Consider the following 5,967-nt stretch of genomic DNA (forward strand, 5'->3'; position numbering starts at 1 on the left):
AGGCCACGGGTTGTTATATGTGGCTAGGCCATAAGTGATATTCGCAGTTACGACCGCTTGATTCTCTAATGTCGACTAACATTGTTGAGACTACCATGGCTGTGAGGATTCGCTGGAGCAGAGCTCCTGGATGTTATTACATGGAAATGGGTCCACAAGTGATTATGATACTTACCTACTCGAGACATTTGTGAGTTTTCGATGCATACTCTTTTGCATGGTGGAGAATTAATATTTCCTTGCAACTCCCTTTGTTTGAATAAAAGCTTCTAATGCTTACTTGATGATCATGAAATGGTTTATATGGCTGTATACTTTGATTTCTTTACACGCCACACACTTTGGGAGCGTGCATACTTTCATACCGTTATTTATAGCTGATGGAAAGTGGTGTTTTCAATGAAGGAACTTTGTTTGCTACACTTGTTTTTGGCACTGTATTGCCAAGTGAAATGTTGCATTATGCTTTTACGAAATATTTTACAAGGCACAAATATCTTACTTATGATTTGTTTCTTAAGACTATGATTTGATATTCCGGTTTTATTGTTCAACTTATCTACCTCATGCTTATTTTCCATTTATGCCCTGCTCACAGAGCCGATGATCATTGAGTCTGTGAGACTAACCCCCTTTATTTCCCTTTTACAGATAGTGATCAGCCTAGCGTGCATTCAAAGACAATTTTAGTCCACCACAGATAAGTAAAGGCATTTTATAGCACTTTATTTCGAGTCCCTCCGCTGCTAGAGGTCGAGTCTTCATTCAGTAATTTGTTATAGGATTAGACAATAGTGTCAATTCAAATGTACATTCGAAAATTATAAGTCTTGTTGTATCATTTTTACAATTATTTCGAATAAAGGTTTATTCAATTTATAAAGATTATTGTTCAATTCTTATTACAAAGAGTTTTATGGTACAAGAAAATTTTCTTAGATTGATGGTATAAATGTGAGGTAAGGACTAATGTTTTAAGTAAGGCTTGTTCGGCACTTGACGGGTTCTCCCATGAGACTCGAACGTCGGTAGCGATCGAGGAGCGGTCATTACAAACTTAAGTGGGGGAGTTGTAATGTAATTTTAATGATTTGATAAATAAAATATTATTTTATTGATTCTAGAATATTATTTTAGTGAGTGAAATTTTAGTGATAAAAGTATTAATAATAAATGTGAGTTTGGAAGAAATAAAGAATTAATTTAGATAATAATGCAATGTGCATGTGGGTTCACTATTACATGCAATTATAGCATGCAAAAAAGAGAAAGCTAGTGGAGAACATGTGGGACCCCCACCATGTGAATTAAAAGGAAGAATAAGACTAAATCTATTTGAATGTAATGAGATTGGTGCATTTTATGGCCAGATGAGGAAAGAAAAATGTGGAATGCATGTGACTTGAATAGATTAATGAATGACCAGATAAAATATAAGGTAAAGGCGGTGCATGAAATAAATAATACAGGAAGAAAAGATGGGATAGTGAAAGTGGTAGATGGAGAAGTTAAGTGAAAATAGATAATGGGCCAATGAACAAGGGAGGAAATTGGTGCATGAAATTTGAGTGGGGGATGAATTGGTCCATTGAAAAGTGAGGAATAAATATGAAAATGAAAGGTGAGGAAATGTAGGGAGAAAAACCGCACCTTTGAGAAAAAAGGAAAAGAATTGATTTTAAAAGTAAAAAGAGAAAGGAAGAAAGGAGAAAGAAGAGAAGCTAAAGGAAGGTTTGGTTTTTAGAGGAATTGGAGAAAAACCAAGAGGTTTTCCTCCCACACACCATTGTTGGAGCTTAAAGAAGACATTGGTGGTTCAGCTCAGTGATTCCAAGGTAAGGAAGGTAAAAAATGTCATTTTGTTTAAATGCATGCTTTGTATCAATTGTAATGTGAGATTCTGCTTGTGGTAGCAAGGATCTTCAAGATTCAAAGAACCGGGTGCATGCATGTGGGTTGATCTTAAAAGTATGGTGATTTAAAGCAAGACAAATAATGGGTAAGTGTTTTTAATCTTGAGATCAGTTGTGGAAAGGAAAAAATAAGATTTGTGTTGATTATTTATGCTTGTGGTAGCAATGTTAACCTAGAGTGTGAGAAGATTGTGAGCTATATGTGGAATTCAATATAAAATTGAAAGGTAAGAATGTAATATGAGCACATTATGTTATATTGGACTTGGTTGTTGAAAGTTTATAGATTTTATGTTTAATTGTCGTGAATAATAAGGATGCAAAATGTGAAGCTAGATTAAAGACTCAGTGATTGAGGTGCTGCCTATATAAGTGTACAATTAAGTATATTGAGTTTAATTTGTTATTAGGAAGTGTGCAAGTGAAGAAGGTTTATCGTGGTGGTGTACCGGAGGAGATAACAGGTGACAGGCAAGTAGAATTAGCTCGAGATGCACCTGAATCGATAGCGACATAGCTTCCCGCTATTGTGAGGTGATTAGAGGGTGTCTATTTTAAAAGTTCCATAAACTATATAATGATATATGCATAATAAACATTGTTGGTTTTCTTTAAATGCAATTATGGAAAGCATGAGTTGGTAGAATGCTAGGCATTTGTGAATGTTACGTTTTAGAAACATTTTGGTAGATATATAAACTATACATTTGTAAAGGGTTTTAGAAACCAGGAAATAAGCTTTTTATCACAATTTATATCAAAATGTGCTTGACTTGTTTTTTGTGATGTGCATTCATGAATAAGTTTTATGCTCACCATGCTTTGATTTAATGTTTAAACCTCATGCAAAAGTTTTATAACATGACATCTTACAAATGGATTTGTTATGTCACCATGATTGGTTTAAACATTAAATCAAAGCATGGTGAGCATGATTACTTGATTAAATCAAACATTAAATCACATGGAAGTGGGTCCACGAGTTGATTACTATGATTACCTACTTGAGAATGACATCTTTTTGAGGTTTTCACACATGATTTCTGTCACATGGTGAGAAATACAAGTTTTTTAGCAGCTTGTTTATTTATACTGTGATTTTGTGTTTAATGTGTCACTGATGAGATGGTTTACAAGCTTTTGTATAAGCTTTGATAATACTTGATTTCATGGGAGTGTGCGTGCTTATGATAGTTCAATTTTAAGTAAAGTACATTAAATGATTTCGACGGTAGAAATCTTGCACTTGCACTAGTTTTAAAATATTACTTAAAATGATTATTTTGCATCACAATTCTTGAGTTTATATGTAAGGCACTAATGTTCCAGTTGAGTTTAAATTGTTTATATACATACATATATATATTCTTATGTTTTAACATTCAAACTTTCTATCCTTGTTTTCCATCTATGCCCTGCTCACGGAGCTGATGATCACTGAGTCTGTGAAACTCACTCCCTTTATCTTCCTTTTTGTAGAAAAGTGATCAGCTCAAGTGTCTTGCCCAGCATACTTTGACTTGCTACGATGTAGGTAATGGCATCTCTTAGATTTCTACTCTGAGTCGCTCCACCGCATTGGGGTTGTGTTGTGTAAAATAGTTTGACTTTTAAAAATTATTAATTTTATCAGATTGTATCGCTAAAAACCTTAAGGTTGTGTAATGAATACTAAGGGTGATGTTGAAATTATTTTGAAGTTTACTAGAGTTGGATGTCGTTATCTAGCTGCCACATCTTAATTATGGTTTTATTCGGTTCAAGTGGAACATTATAATAAAATTCAAGTCGATTTATATATACATTAAAATGTTTGATTTGGTTAACGGAATTTCAACTAAGGCTTGTTTAGAATTTGGCGTGTTCACTCGTAAGTCTCGGATGCTGGTAACAATTGGGAAGAGGGTCGTTATAAATCAAGGCTTTAGCAATTTTCAAGAATGGCCTCTTAAGGATGATTGGAATTTGCCTATCTTTTCCCATGTCAAGTATAATAAAATCAACCGAAAAAATAAATTTATCTAGCTTAACAAGAACATCTTTAATAATTCCCCTTGAATAGACATAAGAGCGATCAACCAGTTGCAAAGTAACAGAAGTGGGTTTGTATTCCCCCAAACCAAGTTTCTCAAAAATTGACCAAGGCATTAAATTTATTCTTGCACCTAAATCACTCAAAGTTTTTCCAAAAAATAAATTACCAATAGTGCAAAGGATTGTGAAACTACTTGGATATTTGAGTTTTGGTGGCAATTTATTTTCGAGAATCACAATACATTCCTTTGTAAGGGATATAATTTCAAAGTCACCTAGTTTTCTCTTTTTGGAGAGGATATCCTTCAAGAACTTGACATAGCTTGGCATTTGCTCCAAAGCTTTAGCAAAAGGAATATTTATATGTAATTTCTTAAAGACATTGATGAACTTTGAAATTGATTTTCAAGCTTTTGCTTTTAGAGCCTTTAGGGAAAAGGTGGTAGAGGATGGATGACTTGAGAAGTCCCTTGATTTTCAGCCTTTTCATCTACTTTCTATTCAACTTCAATAGCTTTCTCATACATTCCTTCCTTCTTATCAACATGTTCATTCTTAGATTCAATTGCTTTTTCATTCACCCCTTTAATTTCTATCCACTCCTCAAAGTGATTGCTTGGCATTGTTCCTTACATTTAGGATTGATTTGTGTGTCACTAGGTACGGAAACTTGTGGTTTATTATTGATGGAATTTGTAAGTTGTCCCATTTGGTTCTTAAGATTTCTCAAGGAGGCTCCTTAGCTTTGAATTATAGCATCATCCTTTGATATATATAGCAAGAGAAGTTTTTCCACTTAGGACTTTTTTTTCAAGAATTGGTGGTTTAGCTTGCTGTTGAAAACCAAGAGGCATGATGGGTTTTGGATTTAAAGGCCATACATTGTTGTTCCATGAAAAGTTTGGTATTAGAGTATGGATTATTTTGCTGCCTATTAAAGCTCCCCACAAATTCGATTGATTCAGAATTGTATGAACATTGATCACTTGAATGGCCATCTCCACGCATCTCACAGACTCTAAATGAATTGTGAACCACATGAACTTTGAGTGTGCCAAACTTCTTGGATAGTGAGCTACTTGTGCAACTACTTGAGTAGTTAAGGTGCTAAGTGCATCCATTTCATAGGATTATAGCTTTCTCTGACCAGACCATTCTCAAGGCCATTGATAATTATTTAAAGCCATCTTTTCCAACAGATTATAGGCATCTGCAGTAGTGTTACCCATTAATGCCCCACCACCACCACTAGCATGAATTGTGGTTTTTATTAAACCAACCAGCCCATTGTAGAATGTCTGAACTTGCAACCAATTAGGAATCCCATGATGTAGGCATCTTTTTAGTAGTTCTTTAAATCTCTCCCAAGCTTCATGCAAGGATTCACCTTCAAATTGTGTGAATGAGGTGTATTGTTCCTCATTTTTACAATCTCGGCAGGTGAAAAGAATTTTGCTAGAAACTTTTGAGCCAAGTCCTCCCACGAAGTAATAGACCATTAAGCAATGAATTAAGGTAGTTTTTTGCTTTATCCTTTGAGGAAAATGGAAACAGTCTCAATCTAATAGCATCATCAGCTACTCCATTGTATTTGAAGGTATCGCAAATTTTTAGAAAATTCACCAAATGAGAATTAAGATCATCACTGGGTAACCCACCAAACAGGACTGAAGACTGAATCATTTGAATGTAAGCTGGCTTAATTTCAAAATTATTTGTATTGATCAAAGGTCTTCTAATGCTTTGGTGCAAACCTCGCAAAAGAGGAATAGCATAATCCCGTAGTGCTCTATTTTCTTTAGGAACCAGATTAATGGCATTATTGCCATTATTGTTGTTATCCTTAGCCATTGTCTAATTTAAAGTTGCAACTTGCAAATGCTCCCTTTGATGTCCTCTGAAAATTCTCTCTATCTTAAGATCAAAAGGAACAAGATTCAAGTTGTTATTTCTTTGCGCACAATGACCAAACATATCTGCAAGCAAATCAAAATTAATATTAAAACAAGAAAAATAAAAT

At 34.3% G+C, this 5,967-nt stretch overlaps 2 long non-coding RNA genes and 1 other non-coding gene across 4 annotated transcripts in view; all 3 read left to right on the forward strand.

Annotated features, from left to right (window-relative positions):
- The window catches only part of LOC110425405 (uncharacterized), a 2,286-nt gene extending 1,415 nt beyond the window's left edge, over positions 1-871 (forward strand). For both annotated transcript variants that reach the window (XR_002446021.2, XR_002446020.2), the window contains exon 4: positions 652-871. This is a non-coding gene — a long non-coding RNA (uncharacterized LOC110425405). The remainder of the gene's footprint in view (positions 1-651) is intronic.
- A 631-nt stretch (positions 872-1,502) lies between these two features.
- LOC110425528 (uncharacterized) lies at positions 1,503-3,701 on the forward strand. The gene is made up of 4 exons (XR_002446028.1): positions 1,503-1,835; positions 1,914-1,999; positions 2,324-2,447; positions 3,393-3,701. It is a non-coding gene; the product is annotated as an uncharacterized LOC110425528 (long non-coding RNA).
- A 1,566-nt stretch (positions 3,702-5,267) lies between these two features.
- Positions 5,268-5,373, forward strand: LOC149526646 (small nucleolar RNA R71). Its single transcript, XR_016351823.1, has one exon. It is a non-coding gene; the product is annotated as a small nucleolar RNA R71 (small nucleolar RNA).
- The last annotated feature ends 594 nt before the right edge of the window (positions 5,374-5,967 follow it).

Source organism: Theobroma umbraticum, unplaced genomic scaffold (assembly GCF_002168275.2).
Source record: "Theobroma umbraticum cultivar Fairchild unplaced genomic scaffold, ASM216827v3 scaffold_81.0, whole genome shotgun sequence".
NCBI lineage: Eukaryota > Viridiplantae > Streptophyta > Magnoliopsida > Malvales > Malvaceae > Theobroma > Theobroma umbraticum.